General features: G+C 41.1%; 1 long non-coding RNA gene across 2 annotated transcripts in view; it reads right to left on the bottom strand.

The window, feature by feature from the left end:
* Window positions 1–358: 358 nt before the first annotated feature.
* The window catches only part of LOC148380669 (uncharacterized), a 28,493-nt gene continuing 4,865 nt past the window's right edge, over window positions 359–23,986 (bottom strand). Inside the window, exons 3-4 of one of the 2 annotated variants that reach the window (XR_015854659.1) lie at window positions 7,652–7,781; window positions 359–2,122 (exon numbers count right to left, since the gene is read on the bottom strand). This is a non-coding gene — a long non-coding RNA (uncharacterized LOC148380669). Of the gene's footprint in view, window positions 2,123–5,265; window positions 7,782–23,986 lie in introns of those variants that run through there. The other variant, XR_015854658.1, reaches the window with a different exon arrangement.

Below are 23,986 nucleotides of genomic sequence, written 5' to 3' on the forward strand. Positions count from 1 at the left end.
GTACATTCCATGTCGATGACTGTGCTGCCAAGGGTCCTTCAAAAAAATAAAACACTCTCTGACACAATATCACCTCGGGGCTTTAGGTTAGAGAAACTTGACATCCCATTTACCTTGGTCATGGGCTTTGGGGCTCTGTGTTGTTGTGTGTGTTAGGTTTGAGAAAGTGAGGAAGTCGAGGGAAAAAAAACTCTCCAAAATGTTAGTAGGAAGTGGAATCAAAACTACTCAAATGGACCAAATGAAAATGACGGCATTTATCCTAAATCACAAAAGTCGTGCGTCATTGGTTCGTAACAGGAGACAACTAAATGCGCGTGTTTCTATTTGTGATCATCTTTCCCTCCTTTCTCTCTTATCTCCTGAATTTTCATTATTGTTGATATCCACTTATTATGCCTCCCTTCAGCAGATTTGCCCCATCTTGCCGATACTTTACATTCAATTTAATAGCTCTCTGTCTCCTTTCCCTCCACCTCTCTCGCTCTCTATCTGACTTCTCCAGGTCTGCTCTAATTCCCTCCTTTATTCATGAACCTAACCCTGCTGGGTTAGTTGGTGTGATGTGTACGTGCGCGAGAGTGAGTGTGTGCGCACAAGCAGAGAAGGAGACAGTAAATAGGAATATGAATCTTTAAGGGCCTGCTGGTACCGTGGGTGAAATGACTTTTCAGAGCTGCAGTGATTTTCCAAGAAGGATGTTGATGAAGGGCGGATTGCAGCAGATATGTGCACGTGTGCGTGTGTTTCAAAATGTGTGTAATCTTGAATAAGGAAAAAAAATACAATAACAACAAAAAGTGATCTCAGCCCTTTTGTCTACAAATCTGCTTTATAGATCTGCAATCCATTTAACTTAATAATCCCCGCTCTTTCCTACAAACAGCCACATTTTTATATATTTTTATACTGTTCCTTTAAATATGGATTGGATTCCAACATGTCCCAGATGTTCAATAATGACACCGATTTTGCTTATATGAAGGTATGGAGAGAATTTTCTAACTTCATCTACTCCCTCGGAACACAATGTTGTTTATAAAATATAAATATTGTTTATATCCCTCCTTAAACTTGAGCATCCCAGCTCGCTATTGCGGCTCGTGAACAGCGTGAGGGACCAACACCTCTCGGACCATTGCAGCCATGTGTCTTGAACCCTAAATGTCAGCTTGATTACTTGCCATTGATCATGATGAGTCAGCAATAATTTATTAGTGGTTGTGGAGCATGGATGGGGACAGCAGCTGTGGGTCAGGGTTAAGGGTAAAGGTCACATAGGGAGGTGCTGTTCACTGAATTAGATTAAGTGGCTCGCGTTTTAGTGGAATTCATCTGGGACATGAGGTGCCAAATGTCAAAAAAGCAGAAAATGCAAAGTCAGAAGATGCAGACAGGTTAAATAAATTAAGTTGTCGGACAATGCCGAGGTATCTTTGACCGCATCGTTCCGATGCATTCCTTGCGTTTGGTCTTGGAAAGTTCACCACTGTCACCAAAGAAAATGGCAAATTTGCCCATACAGTGGAGCCCTGGCCGAACAAATTTTAGAAATAGTGAACTCCTAGTCCTCGGTGTGTAGGCGTGTCAATAATGAATCAAATATGAATTGCAATCCATGACTTCTAGCCTTCGACAATTAGTTTTCAAAATGGAAAGATTAGTACGGTCATTAGGGGACATCGTCTGGTTTTATAAAGTAATCAAAACTGACAGCCCCATCAAAGCAGTCTCGGTAATGGCTGACAGTTTCTGAAAATATGAGTGAATATGTGTTTGAGGGCTACTAATACACAGTCACAGAGTCTGTCACAAACCTTCCTCTCTTCTGAGGCAGCTTTTCAAAGCCTGAAAAATCTGATAAAAACAGAGAGAAGTCTCATCTGTGATCTTCCTGATGAATATGATAAGACCTGCCCGGGGTTAATGGACCTCGACACCTATCGTGGCCCCGGGAACTGCTGATCCCGGATCAGAGGTGGAAGAGACAGTCGAGGTGGAGTCAGACCTAAAGGGGGGGTTAGTGGAAGCTGCCCTGGAGAGGTGCTCACAAATAGAGCTTGGATGACAACCATGGTGAGGTGAAGGTCCAAAGTTTCACGCAAAGCCTCCCTCCCCTTGCCTGTTGAAGAAAAGGACAACCTTGATTCATTGAATTCTGCCATCCTATCTCTCTTCCTGTCTCGCTGTCTTTCAAAATATTCTGCTCAACTCCCCTTTGTCTGTTTTTTTTTGTCTCCCTCTCCCTGTCTCTCACTCTCTCTCACTCACAAGGATCTTGGGGATATATAGGGTGTGGTAAAGCTAGTAATAGGGCTCTGCTTAGATGCCCAGTGGGAGATTACCGGGCCAAGAAACAGAGATAAAAGTACAAGTGAAACACAGGTATTTTTTTTTTTTTTGCGCTTGCTTATGCTTTACAAACACATCCATAACACATGTTTCTGCAGACACACAACCGGAATATATACTTACAGTAGATACATACTCACATATAATAGCTAGTCAGTGACACTGAGGTCCTAGCCTCTGTCTGCCAGTCCTCATTTGTTTCCCAGCCCCTCTTGTTTCTATGTGTGTGGAGCAGTAGCACTTGCTACCGGGTGTCTTGTTACTCCTCAGAAGGTCTATTGATTTAACTCTTGCCACAATCTATAACACTATTGTCTTGCCTTAAGTGTCTCATCTGTACTATTCACTGGCAGGAGTCTATACATAAAAAAAAAAAAAACACGTCTGCTTAAGGATATCGGTATTTTACGGCATGTTAGGAATTATTTGATTTTTTTTATTCTCAGAGATTTTTAAACCTCTGGTATTCTCAACCTTACTTTTAGCACAGACTAAAGTTGTATTTTTATCAAGTTATTTTAATTTATGTCTCACCCCTGCTGGCATTTAAACTTATTCCGACGTTTGTTGGCACTTTTTATTCTAAGCATTTATGATTGGAAACATAGTCATGCTTTCTCAGCACACTGACAGTCCAGAGCAGTCAGTAGGTCAGACTTGACTTGTTACACAGCTCCATCCAAAAAAACAAAACGGCTTTCAGCTGCCAAAATGTGTGGGTGAGCATCCTGCATGTGGAACATCCCTCTCGTTCTACACCATTCGCTTCACGACTGCATGGCTCCTAGCAACACTTTTAGAAGCACTTTAGCTTTGTGGACTGTGACATTTGGCTTTACCCCAACTTTCAGTCCCTCCAATCATTCTCACTGGGTGGCTTGGTCCTCAGTCATGTCAAGAGTCTACAGCTTTGCATCTACGTGACTCCATCCTCGAAAACAACTCCCATCCTATATTTCCAACATGTTCAGTGCTTTGAAAATATTCTGTCAATCCACTTTCACACTACAAACCAGTCTAAATTGAAACAATCATGGATTACACACACACAAATTCACTGCCCGGAACCTTTGGGGGCTCTCCAAGTAGTAAATCCATAAATCACTGTATGTTTTTTATTTATTTTATCTCCCATTGATATTCCCAGAATATGTTTGTGTATTTAACGTGTGCACTGCATGAATAGGCTCTTTCAGTATTGCTATTTTGCACCACCGCTGATCTCCATCTGCCAGTCCATCCATTTAAGCATCACGCCAAGGACCTAAAGTCACACAGAGATTTGCTTGTACCAGCGAGGGTCTCCATCACTGTGGAGACAACAGCCATGTAATCCGCAGGAGGTACATGTACCTCATCCTAGTTACCGTCATCGGGCTCGGCAAGATATGACTCCGGCCCAGCAGGAAGGGATAGTGATTAGAGCTAGACTGGCCTATGGAGATGCCATTACACTGCGAATGTGAGGTGTTTGGCCTTGGGAGCCATTGAAATGACTTTTTTTTTGATTCGGCAGAAAGTTACTTTGACATTTGCAATTTATTTTCATTGTAAACTTGTCAACACATATTCTTATTTGGGCAGACATATTCTCCACATATGACTGGCTTTAAAACAGGAGTCCGGAACTTTCAGAAATTGCACTCCAGCACAAACAAAATTATCCAATGATATTAACCCAAATATTTTTAATAACATTCAATTACTCAATTCCACCATTAGCCATCTCTCTGTCAAAGATAAAATTCCCCATTTGATGCACTCATCATGACAAATACTACATACATTCTAGCACTGTATTGATCGGGAATATTTTCACTGAAAATCAGATTCTGTTGTTGTTTGTGGTACAGACATGAATAAAAACATGAGGCGTGATTTTCCAAGCTTGAATAATCTACCATTGACACCTTTTCCTATGTGGTTCTATTGCCCTAAAATGAGGCATGGTCAGATGGGGAGTGATGGTATTCCGTGATGGTATTATACAGTCACTACCTGCCAACACGCATCGCTCAACCCCATCCCCCACCCACCTCTGTCTCAATTTAGGTTCAACCCCAGTGTCCAGATAGTAAAAATCATCCATTTTGGATCCGCATCACTGTCATCCCATTACCATGGGAGCATTCTAGTGTGCAAAGCTTACAAATGCATATGCAGTAACGCATAGGTGTCCACATGCAGACATTGTTTCAAAGAGGGTATAATCCCTCACAATAATAATATTATTATAATATAAACATTATATTTGGGATAGATGCTCATATTTTGGATTAAAATATGGAGAGGCATGCCATTTATAGATCTACTTCTATGCTCTCCGAGCATACCCAAGCACTTCATGCTGGTCCTTTAGTTGCTGCATCTGTAAATGTTTCACATGTTTGTTTATATATATTTACACGCTTATTTTATTAGAGGGAATTATGTGTTGCAAATGTCAAGGTTAATTTCCTGGTAAGGAGAGCTTGAGGCACAGGGAGGGGCGACAAGGAGAGGGAATGTGGAGTGTGTGTGTGGGTATGTGTGTGTGCGTGCGTGTGTGTGATGATAGTAAAAATATTGTAAAGATACTATAGGTGTTTATTTATAGATTTTTATATGTATTTATTTAGTATGAAAATGGTATAATGTGGCATGAACGACAAAGCAAGCTGAAAAGATTTGCCTGATTATTTTTTTTGCTATAACTACTACAACAAACAGAATTCTTAATGCTCAAGGCCACCAATCGAAATGGCCCATCACCGCAAAAAATGCAGTTGGCTATTCTTCACAGCACAGGAGGTATTTGAGGCTCCATATAAAATATATTGACATGTATTGTATTTTATTGAACCAGAAAACCATTGCAATATTGTCAAGAGGAAACAAGACAATGAAGAGAGTTGGGATATTTTGACAGTCGCTGACAAAGATAGATAGACACATACTTTTTTGTTGACAGATGCAGCCATGCTTTACTTCCAAACCACACGTTCATATGGAAATCATAAATGACTATTATTTATCGGGAATATATAACTAATGAACGGGAAGATGAAATGGCAGGTCACACAATGTATTGTGTTCAACTGTGTGGATTCTACTTTATCTTAGGCAGGTACGAATAACTTCAGTCTGCAATGCTTCCAATTTATTCTCTTTCGGTGTTTTGGTGGGACTTTTTTTTCCTGTCACTACAAAGCCGCCGTCGTGTTCAGCGCTTTTCTGTATAAGTGTTTCATGTCACCCCATTTGCCCTAAAACACACTTGCCTATTCTGTGTGTTTCTGGTCTTCTATTTATTTTGGTTTGAGATAGGATAGGTTACATTAAAGAGCCATCACTTTCGCCATCTCTGTCACTCTCCTCCTTGATACAACATTTGATCTGAAGCACGATATGACTTTTATACGTGTATGTGAGCACACGCACACACACCAGTGCAAACAATGTGCACACATTGAGTGACAGATAAATAGTTTGAGGCAACAGGCGCACACTCAGACATGTGCAAGAACACACCTTTATCTCGCGAGGCTTTTATTTGGTGCATTTCAGCCCAACCAAACATCAAACGGAAAATTCCACCTCGCTTGGCGCAAACAACATTACAATAGCTGGTGTCATTGTAATGCGCCCCACCAGTGGCAACTTGTGGAATAGGATTCAAATAAGGAAACATAAATACACTACAAATACCACCTACAGAAAATCAAATATGCATGGCAAGAGGACAAGCGCCTGTGACGTGACTCCTGTCAGAATTCTTTATCAAACTCTATAAGGATTCTTTTCCACCTGTTTGTCTTCTATTTTATTTTATTATTCATTTTTTTCTCACTTCAAAGAGTATATGTTTATACAATTGAATATTTAGAGATGGTGTCATCCGTGAGAACAAAATAAGAAAAAAGAATGAGCACAAAAAAAAATGCTAGTTCCCTTTTAATGCACACCATCTTGCTTTACCTCCGTGTATAATCTCCTAAAATATGATATGACATTAATCATTTCAACAGCTGAACAGAATGATCACACTCATATGAGCTAAACTCCAAATGTGTTTCAGAACAAAATGTTCCAACAGTTCTAAAAATGATACGCTCATTTTTGAAAAATGTGCTCATCAAAATAATTTGTAATACATACGTCAGGTTTGTAAATACATTTATAATATAACTACAGTGCCACCTGATATATAATTAGATGTTTTTAAATATATTTTACTCCTTTCAAAGATAAATTAAATGACGTAAATGCAATGAAAATAAAACCAAATGTGCGGCCTCAAAAGGCATTTTTTTTCCATCCCCACATGAACACAAACACACACACACACACACGGACACCCCTCACACACACCTTGCTACAGCTCCAACAACCTCAGTGTCTGCCTTACGCAAAGCGAAGAATAATAACGCTAATATATATATATAGTATGTACATTTAAATCAGGCACTAAGCGATTTAAAATAAATCAGCCATCTTGGAACCCGACAGGTGTTGCCGAGCCTACCCGCAAGCACGGTGAAGTCCGAACATACAAGAAAACAGCGTGGCTTAGTCTATGGTATCAAATTTAGTGACCATGGGGATCAGGCTGTAGGTCATAAATCTGTATCTAATGTGAAGAAAAGCTCGACATGAATTTCTGGAAACGCAGACAGGAAAGGAGACGTGCAGAGGGAATCAAGAGGGACACAAAGACAGAGGAAGCAGAAGGCATCGTAAAAGAGTTGCCAGCCTAACAACATCAGTGGGAACCAGAAGTGAGGTATAGACGAGGATAAAAGAAATACGAGGTGGTAGGCGAACGGTAGGAGTGGGCAGTAAAGCGACACGTAAGAGAGATGAAGGCGGACAAGAAGAGGCAGACGTGGATGTGTGACAAGAGAATACAGACCGACACATAGATCGACGGACAGATGGATGGCCGGAGAGAGAGAAATACATGACCCTCCTCCTCTCCTTCTCTAACAATGGCTGTTCATGTGGTGCCCGGCTTAGCAGGCAAGCCGTCTGAATGAGGAATGTGGAATGCAGGATTTTAGGCTTGGAAATGATCGCTACTGTCCGTGTGGAATATTTAGGGCCGTATCGCGTGGAGCAATGACGTTTGAGAAAAACAACAACCTGTTGCTGCACCTAACCCTGACTGTAATTCAGAAATAATTCAAAATATATTGCTCTTATGTATCATATTATTGATATCAAATCAGAGCAAATTTAATAGCATCTGCATAGATTAAATGTACACTAAAAAGGCATACAAATATTATTCTCTTTCTCTCATTCTCTCTCAGACACATACTGGGCTGCTAACACAGGAGACAGTTGTTGCTGGCCGCCCCAATGGCTGTCATGGCTGTCAGGCCAAATCCTGTGAATTATGGCTCCTCCAGATGTAAGAGATTTTTAAGATGCCTCCAACGGCCCGCGGTCTGTGGTGGGAAACAGAAAGAGCGAGACCGATTAGGCTTTATGTGTTTTAATCCAAAACAAAGGGAAAAAAAAAAATCTTCATCTCTCAGTGCCTTATCAGTGACTTAACTTGTTTCACCAAGTTACCATTACACACATATTTCAAGTTTGAAAGATTGATAACAGAGCACAAACTGGCATATCCTGATTTTGCTTGTTGCACTTTTCTCTGGATATTCAGCCTTAACTATTTGTGACAAAATATGATACAAACATCTCAAATTGGAATTTCCAGAATTTTACAGCTCCATATTGATCGACACAAGAATCGTTTTACCTAATTAGCGCTTTACTTTGATGTCCTACATGCATCAACACTTAAAATTCAACCCCTAGCTTTGCTCTGTACGCCCTTCCTCAGTCTCTCATTAGTACTTCGTTTTACCGGACAGTTTATTTGAAATTATGAAAGCATTACACCCCGATGTAGCAGTTTAAAAATCAATAGCTGAAATCCGAGCCGCCTCACTTAAGCTCCCCTCCTATGGCAAAGGGGATGTCTCTTTCTCCCTCACTCTCTTAAATGGTAATTTCATTTGCAGTCACTAAGACCCCGCCGATAATTACCGATGCCCCGGGAGTGAAAGGTGAGCGGAGGGAGCGCCAAGTCACGAGAGGGAAGAAGCCAACGGATTAAGTAAGGAGGGTGAATGCCGGCTCATTGATCAATCAACGCTAAGCAGTCTTGTTGAAAGTACCTGAAAGTGACATTTCAGTCAAAGTACACATTAACCAAAAATAACGTATTAATTGATTTATTTGTATGTACTTACTTCGAGTAATTAAAGCAGATAAAGGTAGAAACACACACGCTGATGAAAAAGAAGGTGGAGGGGGAAAAAGGTAGCCATGAGAGGAAGAGAAAAAAAATCCCAGAAGTCCTAAATAGTGAGCCTTCACTTTGACATTGAACCTTCTCCGGTCTTGGGTTACATTGAGGCCATCTATTTGTAAAGAACGCCAGCCGCAATGCACCCCACCCCAGCCCACCATCCCATCCCGTCCCCTCCTTCATCTCTCAAATGAACTAATCAGAAGGAAGAATATGAAGTGTCCTGCAGGATCCATTTCTTCGGGAGCATATGGCAATGATTGATGGGGGACAACTTTGACTTGCAGGTCATCTTCCTTGCACACATCTGGGAACATGCAATAATTCTCTTAATTTTAGACCCCCTTACTTCCTCCTCCCTTCCTGCATCTTTTTTTTTTAACTTTCACTGCACATAAGAGCCCTCTCTCTTTCTGTCTTACTCTCAAGGCTAAAGAAAAGTCTTTTGATTGAATTAAGGGGAGGAAGACAGATGTTTGTATAGACATCCCCTACTCACCCTTTATTTTTTTGTATACTTTTTATAAGTCCCATGATGTTTCTCTTCTTCTTCAAAAAGAACCACTTTTGCCACTGTTACTGGATTTTCCATATGTCTTTTGTTTTACAATCACACATGTGCGGACAAAGAATCACAAGGAATACGAGTTATCTGCGTTTATCGCTCAAGGCTACGGCACATCCTGAGATTGATAAATGTCCGCCGCAAACAAAGAAAAAGTTCGCAGGAAGTTGCATCGGGAAGTCCAGTGAATCTAAAGTCGACTATAACGTGACCAAAACAATTTTTAAAAAAGGAGATTTGAATTATTACTGTGAGTGATCAGAAATTCCTGAGGAGCATTAAGTTTTCAGTGTGTTTTGGGAGAGATCAAACCTCGTCGACAGCTCACTGGCCTTGTTAGCTGCGCGTCGGAATCATCTTTGACTCGGGCTTTACAATAACAGAGTTGAACCTCAAACGTTAAATGCTTTCGGAAACCCACCCACCGACCCATCCTCCTCCTGCCATGAGATGATCCCACCTCTGAAATATTCAGCGCCATTAACATTCCGATGAGTATCATCTCCTTTCAGGCGCAATTTGCTCTGCTCTTCAGACCTGTGGGCCAAGGCAAGGAGAGGCCCGGAGCAGATCTTTATCGCCTCTCATTCTTCACGAGACCTCCGCCGCCGCCACTTCCTCCAAACGCTCTCGTCTGTTATTTTTGACGCTGACTTGTGATAGTACTCGCCAGACTCTCATGAGAATTTAGTAGCAGCTTTGACAAAAAAATTGGCCACAACATAGTCAAATATACAAAAATGGAGGATGTGCAATACAAAAAGTAATTTTCATGAATTAAAAAATGTATGCAGTTTATATTTTAAAATCATTGCTGTTGCCATCATACCTATTTATTGTTATAAGATTTTAATATTCTCAATGGTCAAACATTGTCAAAAAAAATAATAAGATAACCACTCAAACAATGACACATGGAAAACAATCTTAAATGATGCTTTGTGTGTCTTCCGAGAATTGTTTTCCACAAAAACTGTGGATTTTCATCCTGGTTATTATGTTTATAATTTATGGCCAGATGGACGGTTTTTAATCTAAGTACAAGCCGTATGATTTTTGCTCAACATCACTATTTTTTTCAATATTTAGTTACAATAATAACCCCAACAATACTTCAACAACATATTGTATTTTATCAGTAGTGAACATTCAGTGACCTTAAACATGCATTCATTAGAAATCTTTATCATTACACTTGGCCTTGGAAGCTGTTTGATTGTAATTGGTGATGGCGTTGGAAATTGTTTTGCCAATCAAACCTTTAAAGACTCTAAAACCTCACTGTTAAAAAAAAATGGCCGCAATTAGTGAGGTGTGAGAGAGTTGTAATCATGCGAGAGACAGGGTGTTACATTCAGAGTGTAATTAGCCAGGCATTTAGGCGTCTTAATTGACGACGTTCAATGGCGGGGCGCTCACTGATGAACCACTTAGGAGCAGATTTATGGATTAGCTCTTCACGCATGTAACTACCAGGTGAGGAATTAGCGCTCGTAATGCTTCCCCGCCAACGAAAACGTCTGTATTGACTAACACTGAAAACTGCGCTCTCCTCTCGTTAGTAATTCGCAACAGTTAATTGCCTCTAGTTGGGATTTTTTGAGATGCATGTAGGATCTTTAAGTTCTGTTTTAATAACCCCAAAAAAACACCACTTGTGATATAAATAATTCTAATTCACAGCAAAGGATATCTTTAAATCCATGGCTGATGGATAGTGTTGCTCATTGCATATTTTAAAAATATTTGGGATGTGAGCACTGCCGACATCATGTTATAATTGTGATGGAGATAGAAACGCATATTCCGATTCGTTGCTAAGTGCCCCTGGTGCCATTTATAAAAGTAAAGCTGTTCATACCGGGCCACGTGTTGTCATGCCGTTTTTGTCCTAACATTCACCGTGGCTCATAAATGTCATGTAGATCTTTGCCACCAAACAAAACCACTTGTTATAGAGATGCCATGTTGCTTTAAATCACGTTTACCCACATGTACAGTACGTATGGTCGCCACACATGCGTGAAAACACTAAATATAATAAAAAATGTATGCTGTGACCGACACTCAACTGCAAAAAAAAAAAGATTTAGTGCTACAATATGCTCTTGAGTTGCTTGAACAGATGCAAGAGGCCTCAGTCACATCCATGTATTGTAGGTGCGGCAAATTTTGGACCGTTTCCCCCTCCCCGAATTTAAACATGAGGCTATAAACGGGAGAGACACCGCTTGTCCCATAGATTAGCGTGTCCCCAAACGTCACGTGCCTTTGCCCGAGCACGTCACCGCTTGTCTGGAGGTGGCTGTCGGGCCTTATTAGAAAATGCCAAGATGCGGGAGCGGAGCAATGTGTTCCAAAAGGTAGACGAAAACATGAAATGCATCAAACGTACGATGGGATTGGACATCTGTATGAGTCAAGCAAGTCCCGGGCCTGGTGTGTTTTCATCTTTTCAGATCAAAAATAAATATTCTTGACCACGCATCATTATTATTCAACACAAAGCTCGCGTTCGGCCCAACAAAAGCAACTGCAGGCGGAGGCGAGAGCCATTCGGCATTTCAAACACCCCTGAGATTCCACATATTCAAATACCCAGGGACCTCCTCTCATATTTATTGTGGGAATCAGAATTTATGATGAGTAAATTGGGCTTCTTCATCTGTGTACCGGGGGGTTGCAACATGCAGCCAAGATGGCTTGACTTATTGATTACAGGGAGCCGTATGCCCCATTTCAAAGGGAAGGAGAGCCCCTGCCACGCAACTTCTGAGAATTAATTTGCCCGGCATGGGCCTTACTTCATAAGAAACACATGTCTGCACACACACACACACATACACTAACACGCACCAACCAAAGCCTGCAGGTAAAAGAATCCGGCACACACAAAGAAAACACATATTGTGCATGCAGCTGCTTCCAGATCCCACCCCTATCATGCACACACACACACACCAATTGATTGTACTTGAAACAAACAAATTGCACTAACCAGTTGTATTGAATGCAAAGGTAGAAAATAGTGAGGGTGTTAAACCGAAGGAGCATCCAGCAAAGTGTCAGGGTTCTGGCAGCAATCCCAACCCATGACACGGTCCCATCTAAAGCTTTCCTCCACAGCTGAACTAGCAGTGGCTCATCCCTGGCATTGTCCACCGGATCGCCCTCTGCACCCAGACACCGGCTCCTATTTCACACGGCAGCAGCCGCGCTAATTTATCATCGCGGCCGTGACAGAGAGCACATCTGTGCTCGAACGGGGAAGCGGGAACCAGAGAGGGAAGAGGTGCAGGAAATATGGTCCACCGTAGGAATGGGATCGTTTTAACGGGGGTCATATTTTGTTTGAAGGGCCCCATCTTAGCCTTCTCTCCACCTCCGTTATAACATCCTAGCCAAGAGAGCCCTTACCTTCTTATATTACAGTCGTACAGGTGCCATATGGACAATTATTTAAGACCGCGGAGACAATGTTTGAAAATTGTCAGGTACAAAAACAGGTGGTGCTTTTTCCGTAATCATTTGAAGCAAGCCTATTTTTTTTATTTACTTTTTTATCATTTTTGCAAAATACTGATGAGGTTATCAAAGTGACGAAGCAAAACATATGACTTGTTTACATGTGCATCTTAATACATGCAGGTTCAAAGCAGGTTTTTCCTGCCACACACACACACACACAAACACGAGCACACACAATTGCATGAGTGCATCCAAGCAAGCATATCTGTTTACTTTTACTTCCAAAAGCCACTCACATTAGAATGCAAGAGGCAGGACACATCTCCCTGCTCCATGAACCACAAGACAGTTCAGTCAGAATATTTTACACTACACACACACACAATAGAGCACCACACATATACACATACACACACGCCTCCCTGGGGTGGCCTATATGCGGCGCCTGGGGAGTGCAAAATGGAACTTTCAAAAAGCCCAAAATCACTTCTGCTGAACAAACTCGTCCTGCTGAACAATCGCGCGCTTGTGTCTCACAACAGGCCCGTCATTATCAACAAAAAGTGAGGTTGCAGCTGCTTTTTTTAGCGGAAGGTGATGCTTCTGGTTTAAGCTCCCCATTGCTTACTTTTAAAAAAAAAAAAGTTTGGAATTCTTGCATTAACAATTTTACTGTGGTGAAAATACGATGTCACGATCTACTGTAAGGAAATACATCGAAATCCTTTTTTTAGGTGCGATATATAAATATAAGTACACTTTTTAAAAACTTTTTTCTTCAGGTGTGGTAAATCTTTACAAAAAATAAACCCAAATACACGATATGAAGAGTATAGAACAAACAAACACACATGCACCTCGTGCTTTTATGAAGATAAATATGGCGAAGGGCTAGACTTTCACCCACACCCACTGAACGGGACACACACATCCATCTTTGTTGTATTCACTGTTCTTGTATGTGTGTGTTTGTGTGTGTGTGTGGGGGGGGGTGCATATTGGGGATAGAGTAGCAAGGGTGTGTGCACCTCACTGCCTTTTCAATGTATGGAAATGTATGTGCATTTTTAAAGTAAGGGAGGGGGTTAAATTTATTTCTTGTCCCCCCCACCTAACGTCCCCCTCCCTGCCTCCCCAGCTCCGCCGCTACCCCACCCATGTCCCTTCTTCTCTCCCCACACCTCATTCGGGGAGCTGATAGACCTATGGATGTATGATAGATGTGGGAGGCACAAGCGAGGTGTGGAGGGGGGGGTCTGATGCATACATACATGCATGCATGGATGTATATACAACATCCATCCCAAACACACATGCGACACGCTCGCAAATGTGGGATTTGCACACATACCGAAGGTAATCCATAGTTTTACATAATGGTGGGCAGGAAGGAAGGTTATAGCAAGGAGTTGGGTGGTAAAGATAATATGAATCATCTGACTGTGTATGTACACACAGACCAGGGAGATGGTGATATTCTATAGGGGCGTATAATAAGATAGGGAGAAGGTCCCCCTCCTGTCATCATATAAGAACATATATGTGAGGGTCATATATGAGCTTTGTGCAATTTTCACATCATGCAAAAATTTACAGAAATGTCTGCATGTTATTGATATGCAGTGGATGGCTTTCGGGGATCTGTATAATTTTGTTTGTCGCAGGATTTAATATAGCAGCACACAAATGTACAGTCGCTGTGTTAATTATTCCAAGGAAGTTAATTTTTCCCACAGAATATAATTAACGGCATTTAACCATCAGGGACAGAATGAGATAGATCAAAGATTCATATTTGATGTCATGCAGATGGGATTTTTTTTTTAATGAGCAAACTCTCTTTAACTGTATAATTATCTTTGGTGAGAAGAGTTCCTTTTGTGTTAATTCTGGAAATGAAATAGTCTCTAAAGAATTATATGAAAATTAATTAGGATTAAGCGCGAGACCGAAGGAAAGATTGCATTTCAAATGCAAATAATTGTTTGTTTTATTTCAGTTTTATTTTATTCAAATGTTTTAATCTGAAAGTCGACCGAGTATGGAAATGTAATAATTCACCTTGAGTAGTGCATATTTGGAAGACAGGTTTGTGAACGTGCATCACCCCCGCTTTCCCCTTTCCTTAAATTTCTGCTGCCGCTGACATGCACACTGATGTCCACATATATCACCAAATAGACTGAGATAGGGTGTGTGTGCATGTTCGTGTGTGTGTTTGTGAGCGAGAGAAAGAGAGCGAGAGAGAGGTTGAATTTGGAGCGCCCGGTATGAGCTGCCCCAGTGAAAAAATAGAATTGTTTCCTCCATATTAGGAATCAAAGCCCGCCGTTATTGTGTCCACCATTTTGACTGCAGCCGACAGACCTTGAGGAGGCAGGTGCGCCGCCAACACTGTGTAGGTGTCAGTGCATTTCGTTTTATTCTTGACGTATTTTTTTTTTTTTTTTTAAAAGCATGCTTTTTAAAAACCTTTCCGCCCAGTGTGCTCTTATGACATTCATTTTTATTTATATTCTTTTATAATGGATGGATGGATGGATAGTTCCTTGTGATGAATATGGCCGAGGGTGTTCATGTGTGCGGCTGGTGCACAAGCATGTACGCCTTGTATGTTTATAGACCCCCCTGCCCCTGCCCCGACACACACACAGGCACACACACAGACACAAACACATACACACACGCACACATGCATACGCCACAACCACCCGGTGTGTTTCCAGAGGACCCTTGAACTTGACCATGGAGGGAGAGGGGTGACGCCATCTGAGCTGAGGCTTAAAACAAACCACTGATGGACAACAAAGACAGGGTTGTAGGGAGGTGGGGTGTTTGGGTTAGAAAGCTTGGGCTGTTTTTGGGGGGGGTGTTGCTTAAAGGTGCAGACTTCAGGGGGGAGAGGTTCTCCGAGTTGCTTTTGTGCTTCTTTCCAAATGTCTTTTTTGGTATCTCGTTTAAATAATGAAATTTATTTGTATAATTTTTTCAAAACCACTTTTCTGTCCATTATGTCCACCTGTATGGCTAATAGTAATTTTCTAATATATATGTATTTCTTTCTTCCATTTTTTTGTTGTTGACATTTTCAGTTGTCCTTGAATAGATTACATTTCTGGTCACACATTTGTTCTACTTGTAAATATTCACAAAACACTTCATTAGGTACTTGGATACAAACATTTTAATTCGATTTTTGTTTTTGCCAAATGTTGCTCACATTTTAGTGACACTGTCAGTGAGATATTTTTAACAATACATCAATTGGTGTTACTGCTCTGCAAATCTTATAGAAAAACAAAACTATTTGTAGTTGATGGTCATTAATTTGTACATATACAATTAATGCTGTGTCAGTGGATGTAAATAATTTGTTTTTTATTTACAGTTGCTAATTATATTACATGTGGAATTTCAATTGATAAAATAAACCTTAAAAACACAAAACATGAGAGATAAGAGACTGGATCTTGATGATATAAGAGGAGGCCTTGCATACAGAAGGAGAAAGGAAACATTTTCGGACGAGGAGCTATGATGGCAAACTGGTGGTGTGTGTGTGCGTGTGTGTCTGTGCTTGGTGGGGGTCAGAGAGCACGTCTTTTAGGCGGCAAGGAAAATGCCTGCAGGCCTATCTTTGTATGTGCGCGCCCATCCTAATTGTGAGTACAAGGTGAGGGGTGAGATCTAGGCACAAAAACTGCAGATAGAGACGGCTAGTCATAGGCGCGCTGCACTTGATGGTTGTGTATGTATGTACTGTGTGTGTGTGTCTTGGTGTTTTAATAGCCACGGTCAGAGAGCCTCTGTCAGATGGTCAGCTAATTGGCCGTCTCACAAGTACAGAGGAGGCTGCTGGCAAATTGGCAAAAAGGCCAAGCAGCTTCAATCTGATCGCAAACTCCTCTCTTGTCACGATGCTGTCCATTAAACAACAGCTTAAGTCAGGGAAATGGAACACAAATAAAAGAATGGGGGAAAAAAAAAACAGAATACAAAACAGAAGGGGCCAAAATAGTTCTGTAATTGTCCTTTGGAGACTCACTCGAGCCGCGTGGAGCGAGACAGCGCGGATCATGCTGGGTTTAGCGTAAATAAAAATTTAGGGTAAAAGTTGCCAACTTATTGGGCTCTTTTTATTCCCTTTTTACAAGTGTGTGTGTTTCCCTTTTACACGAACCTCATGTATTTTAATCCATGTAAAATCCCAACTGGGTTCCAATTAGGAACAGGTTTCCCAGCGCCCGCCCTCAGGGAAAACTGCTAATTATGCTGTAGGCTGTGGTCGGGACTTGTGAGTGAGTGTTTGTGTATTTGGGTGTGTGGTTTCAAGGGGGCTTTACTACACTACAGTCTATGATTTTCTTTGTTATCTCTCTTGTAGTGTTTACAGTGCTGACATTGCGAACCCTATCAAACGTGTCTGCATAATTAGACATCATGCACTCACTTGTTTCTCATGAGTACGCTGCCAAATTGTGTTGTGAGTTTGAAGTATTTTTTAGCCTTCATCTGCCCAAATATTTCATGCTTGGGCGTGTGATGAGGTCGTGTTATTTTTATATATAGGTTGGTACAATTGACAATGCGGTTAGTAGCTGCTGCAGAAACACAATTGCAATGCATTTTTGACTTTGCCCAATAAAGCGGAATTGATTGACGCTATGAGTTGGAATGCAAATAAGAAAATCATAATATTAGGAAATAATGTTTGGTAAATATAATCTTTTTTACAAGATTAAATTTGTTATGAGAAATGCATGCATTGAAATTAGGATGTTATTATGGTAGAAGAAAAAGTTGCAATTTATGCAAAATGGTATGAAAAGAATGTTGGGACATATTTAGAGAATAAAGGAAATTTAGAACGTTACAAGAATGTGTTTTATTCCATGAAAAATAAGTCACAGCATTATGAAAATAAAAATAAGATAAAATAATAAATGACTTTCATCTCATACAGTTGTGAATTGTAAAATCAAAACATCTTTTGCTTCCATTGTGGCCTAATTCTTCTCTCACGCGTACGTTGATTTGTTTGTGTACGTGTGCGCACAGGTGTGTGTCCATGCTATTTTGAGTGTGACAGGTAAGCATGCCCTAATGCTCCTTAACTCCCCACTCGCGTTCTCTAACCTTGAGAAGAGAGAGTGACGCTGATTTAGTGGACGGCGCGGCTCTTGGCAGCAACAAAACGGGCCAAAATGTTGAAAAATGTCCCTTCAGATAAAATGGATGACGCTTACCACAGTCAGTTGGTATCAATGCTTTGTTTTGCAAGGCTGCGCTGACAAGAAAGGCCAAGAAAATGTTGATTTTTATTTTTTTTTTCTGCTTTGCTTGTATGGTTTAGGGCAGTTTGAAAAGCTTGCCGCAGCCCTATATTTATTTTCAGCGCCTGAGTGTTTTTTGAGGGGCACACTCGGGCCTCCCTCGCTGCGTATTCATGAACTTATTGTGCCTGCCGCTATTTCCATATCATGTATCCCCACAGAGGGAATCAGACGTGCAATATTTACAGCATTTTTTTTTCTTCGGAGAAATTAAAGGACGGGGAGGCCTGAGAGGGGCGCGGGGAGGATCTTTCGAGACGGCAAAGCGGCATAATTGTTTTGCTATCCAATCTGGTGTTGTACGACATATAATGTATGGGTATTTCATACAGCCTCCAGACTGCCAAAGATGTTTTCAATTTGGCACGGCCTGCGATCATGATATCACAGAGAAAAAGAACCAAAAAAAAAAAGCTTCCAACAAAGTGGCGAGAGGGCGATCATTCCACCAAATTCAAAGTCTTTTTTTTTTCTCCTTCAAAACTCTCTCTCTCTCCCTCGCTCTCTGTCTTTCGCTCTCTCTCTCCTCTCTCAGTGGGACGAACAATCCCACAGTTGCTGAGGCACTGAAAAAGCAATCTGCGGAATACCCCAGGGTCATGTCTGTGGCCGGATGATTTGTGTGAAATGTCATACATTAAATATAAGTTTAACATTCAGCCCGCTACACTGTAAAACTGCCCTGTCGTTGCCACAGTCCGCCATTTCCCTCTGTGCAGGGAGGCTCCGGGTTCAGAAAAGCGGTCACAAAGGAGTCGGACACACACACACACACATGCATGTACACACGCATACACGCCACCCCCTGTGTCTGCCCAATCTAGGAAAAAAGAAGAAATGAACGAAATGAGTGGACGGCAGGGAGTTGTGAACTCATTCGAGCCACAGCTGCATTTCATTTGCGGATGGAAGACGTTTTTGGGGGTGAAAAAAAAAATACATCAATATAATTTCTCCTCCAAAATTAATCACACTTGTATTTTTCCCAAGGAGGTTTTTGGTTTGACGGCTGAGGTGGATGCAATAGGTAAGACGGGCAGACAGACAGACAGACAGCGAGAGAGACAGTTTGTCTAGAGGCATACATTGAATTTGCTGCCACGCTGAAATGAGAAAGTAAAAGAGGTGAAGACGGGGAAAGGGAGGGGGTTGTAACTAATTCATAAAGTTTGAGGAAGATAGTAGCAGCTGAGAGAAAGAAAGAGGCGAGAGACAGAAGGGAAAAAGGTGTCTTGTGGGACTTGAGTGAGGCAGTCATCCCAGAGAAAGAAGGGGAAAGAAAGACGGTGTCCATCCAAGCAGATGAGACAGACATGACAGAGAGGGTGCAAAGGATGTCATCCACAGCAGATGGACAATTGATGACTTTTCTCTTTGTCTTTTTTTACTCATTTCTCTTCTTGTTTGTTTGCCTGTAGAGTTTCTAGAAAGTTACATTGTGAATCAGTCAGTCAAACAAGATAGGTGGATGATTATTTTTTAGCAAGAATATTGGCGCTATGGCAAAATATTGTGGTTTCCATGTTACATTGCACCTTGGTTCTTTTAAGTGTGGCAAATACGAAAACACGTTTGCAATCTTCTGTGATGAAGCTGAGTCAGACACGAGTAGATGTTCATGAATGTAATCACCTTCTGGCTTTTCCCCCAAATCTTATCTACTTGGCACAGTTTGATTCTATTTGCTATGTTTGACAACATTTGCATCCCAAAAAGCATCCAAATTCAACTTCTTTTTTTTTTGCCATGAAAGAGCGAGATTTATCAATTTTACCTTGAAGGTGTTGCACTCACCGCCGCATTTGTAAGCAAGCCGGGACCCTTTGAAGACAAACACGGCATCGTACAATCTGCGCAGACCCCTCCCTGCATTCCTCCCCCCCCTATCTACTTCAAAGCTGAATGTCTGAGATGAAGGTTTGCAAAGAATTGGAAAACAAATTGTTCATTTGTATCTGGGAGGAGACCAGACACTCGAGCAAATTCTCGCCGCGTGTTCTATTTACACTTGCTGCAGGTACGTGCGAATGGCACACTGATCATCGCCATCAGCGCCAGTCCATATTCATAAAGCAACGTGTAAACAGTCAAATAAAATGTAGGTGTTCGTGAGAAAACATTGATTCATATCGATTTTTCTTTTTCCTCTAAAGTGCAATTGAGTTTGAGACAGTATGGTGGAGCACAACATCCTGGAGGTGCACTGTTGATTTTGGAGAAAATTTCATTTTAGTCCTCAAAATACGGTAACAGCCTGTAAAGCAATCTGTTCTGACTAATGCAACATAACCTTATAAGCAACATATCCTTATAAGATTGCTACAATTATTAGAAATCACGACCATCCTGGAATATAAGTGAACGTGATGAGCAGGAGGTTCTATCTTATATAAATTGCTTATTCCTTTTTATACCTACCACTACGTACATAACCGCACTCTGTGAACTCTGTGTCATATATAAAAAAAGCCTGTTGCCCTGTTGAAAAAAAAAAAATTCTATTATCCTTGACTTTGTACCCAACAATAAATTGATGTGTTAAAGGAAAAAAAAAAAAAAGAAGCACTTCGACAACGACGGGCGTAATTGTGGATACGCTGTTTTGAAAGGTGTTTTTTTTTTTTTTTTTTTTTGAACGCGCCAAATTCCAACAATCTCGAGATGAGTGCATGCTTGAAGTCTGCGCTGCATCAATCTTCATCTTGCCAGCGTTTGATTGATAAAAGAAAGTCGACGTGTCCCGACAAAATTGCAGGCGAACAGCCGCTTCTCTTTATTCTAGGCCGCCTCTCAACTGAAGGTACGCCGTATCTCGGGAGTTAACGCCCAAAGTGCTTGGTGTCAGCTCACATGGGGATTGAGCATTTTTGATTCTGCAACTTAAGAATTTGAACGGTAGGATACACGACGCTACTCTATGTCGCGCTGCACATGGAACTGTCATTTGTTATGCGCTTCAGATGAGGAAAAAATAGGTAGACGGGTGAAGGCCAGACTGCAGTTCTGCGGCCATTATCCCCAGGCAAGCAAATCAAGGCAGCAAATCAGGAACAATGGAGGCCCCAAATAGCAGAGTGGGGATCAAAGCAGCGCTAACTGGCCATTGCAATCCAATTGAAATGTTCACTTTGCATCTCTCCAAAGGTAATGGATGTGAAGAGGGGAAGGTGAAAAGAAAAGGCTGCCCGCTCACATTTGACGCAAAATTATGGAAGAGACGTCGAGAAAAAAGGAGGAAAGAAATGCATGTGACAGCCTTAGCTTTCTCAAGTCATCTACTGCAGAACCTTGGTAATGTCCCATGGTTATTTTATTTCATTTTTTTTACTTTGAATTTGCCAAGATCCATTTTCTCACTGCCTTTTTTCGCCCTCTTCCTTTGAACCTTCCAACAGTAACATTACGATGATATATGAGATATTATAGCCCTTGTGCATGTGGCGCGGGACTTTCTCTTCAAGTGGGCCGTCTCTCTCGCTCTCTGTCTGCCGCTCTCTTTCGACTTGCTCTTTCTGTCTCCGCATTACTTCCATCTCCTCATTTGAATGTGTTGATCACCTGGGGAGATGCTGCATTAATGCTGAGCCCGGCAAAAAGCAGAATCTCCCTCTTTATTTATCTGTGCTATTCCTCCCAATCTTTCCAGCACATTTCACTCAATCACGCAACTCAGGCCGTTCCATTAGCCACACAGGGGCGTTTTACCCCATTGAGCACAACACGCCCTGCACTTCTATGAATATAGATTCCCCTAAATTATGTATAATGGGAGTGCTTGGATTTTTTGCATTTTTACTAAGAGCATTTGAGGATGTTTGGAGCTGTTTCGGACCACTTTTCTAAGTGCTTCTTGAAATTCCTAGTGTGTGCAACTGTTTGGTGATGGCACATTTGCATCTTTGTTTTTCCAAGTTTTCGGGTGGCAAATTGTGAACTGTTGACGTTTATTGTCAACTAAAGTTGCTGCGGTGTCACGTTATTGTGATGAGATGGAATGTTGTTTTTTATAAGCCTGACTGAACTGATAATACTGTTAGAACTCAGTCTTTACATAAAATGCACGTGTGTGCCCAATTATATTATCATTGCTAATAAATACAACTAATTTAATTTTAATACGTATCATTAAACTCATCAAATATGTTAACTTGTGTTTTTCCGCGCTCGTCTCACTCGTCGCTCCCACCCCATCGTTGGCTAACATGAAATGAGGTTTGTGATTGTCATTAAACTTTTATCAGTCATCTAATAATCTAATACACTTGAAAATCACAATCATGCCATTTTATCTACAATCCCTGAAGCCTCTTTGCGCCGTCACCTCCAGACACATCGAAATCCTTTATCGCCTCCCGCTTGATAACATTATTGTTTGCCAGCCAATAAGATATAACATGCTGTTCCAGGATGATGTCTAGATCATTGAACTGTTGGTTGCAGTGACTAATTGGACAGTCAGTAATTTCAAATGAAAGTTGGCAGTTTGGTGTCCATGTTGCTCGGCAGGAGGGAAGTACACACAGTGCAGCAATAGCAACAGCACAGCTACAATTCTTTATAATCACATCCAATTCAACATCCTCATTACCATGTCCAAGCCACCGCTAGCTTCAAATATGGCTTTCAGAACTATTTTGCCATATTTTGGGGTGATTAGGTTTAGTCCTAGCCTGGGAATATAATTGCCAATGGGGCTTTGCTGGGAGCTAACTTTCTGTAACTTTGTGAAAGCAAAAGCTCATTGATGCTGTCCTGTTCGGTACGTACTGTGCAAAAGTATTTTAAGCAATGCAACACACATGATGTTCATGTTGAATCACTTTATAGTGCAGGTGGCTGGTTCAGTTTAAAAAAAAAAAATTCCAATGAGATATTTTTGTCATATTTTTACACAACTCAGCAGCACAAACAGACGGATGGATGGATTGGTCAGATAGATATGTCGCTGAATATAATTTAGTAGCCTAGAAGCTAAATGAAATTTATATTAAGTTGAAGCTTATAGTCCAGAATTTACGGTAGTCGATTTTGTCATTCTGTTGATGATGCAAACTTAGCAAACTAGAGAGGGTACGTCACACAGTTGTGTTGAAGGTGCTACTGGGTTTGTCATTGCATGCTGTCAGGGCGTAATGGACGTGTCAGCAGAAGGAGAGGAGTCACTCTTCCTGGGTCACGCTGCCCTTCAAGTGCAAAAAAATATCCAGAAACCATAGCAACTGATTCTAAGTCTGTCTGTCTGTCTGTGAGTGCATGAATTGATCTATAATGTTGCACTATGTGTGAAAATGTAGCTCCTAACATCTGCTCCAGTTCACATGTAATTGTATAATGACTCTGATACAATTGTTAGTTTCACTTTAGAGATTTTCAGCTGATGGAAATATATATGGCCTGTGATTCAGATGGATTGCTTTCATAAAACCAGCCAAATATAGAAAGTCTTCCAGTAAGTGTATAGTGCACACACACACACACATTTACAAATAACCAATACAACCGACACTTGCACATAGATGCACAAACACTTGTTATTGATCTCCAGCTTAGCTCATGCCAGCAGGTAGCCCAAGTTGCTGGTTATTCTGAGGAATTGCTTTCAGTAGCTACACGCACACACACAAGCAACTCACATTATATGATCGTTTTCAGTGCAAATATATACTGTTAAGATACGTCGCCTGCTTTTCACAGATCAAGGGTTGCTGTTGTTGATATCACACACACATGCGGATGCAGCTTCCCTCATCTATGTCCATCCTCGCTAAAATTGCATCATTAAAAGAAAAAAAAAAAAAAACACATCTATTGAGACCATGTTTTGCATCTTTTAGGAGCTCAAGGCTTATGTGTACATTACAAATTTAGTCAGCTTGGTATGAGCTTACATCTTTTGACGTATCACTTCTTCTCATATGAAATATTTCAGTTGCACTTTTAACCCTGTACAGTTAATTCAGATATTTG

Source organism: Syngnathus floridae, chromosome 20 (genome assembly GCF_059516105.1).
Source record: "Syngnathus floridae isolate MCC-2025c chromosome 20, RoL_Sflo_1.0, whole genome shotgun sequence".
Taxonomy (NCBI): domain Eukaryota; kingdom Metazoa; phylum Chordata; class Actinopteri; order Syngnathiformes; family Syngnathidae; genus Syngnathus; species Syngnathus floridae.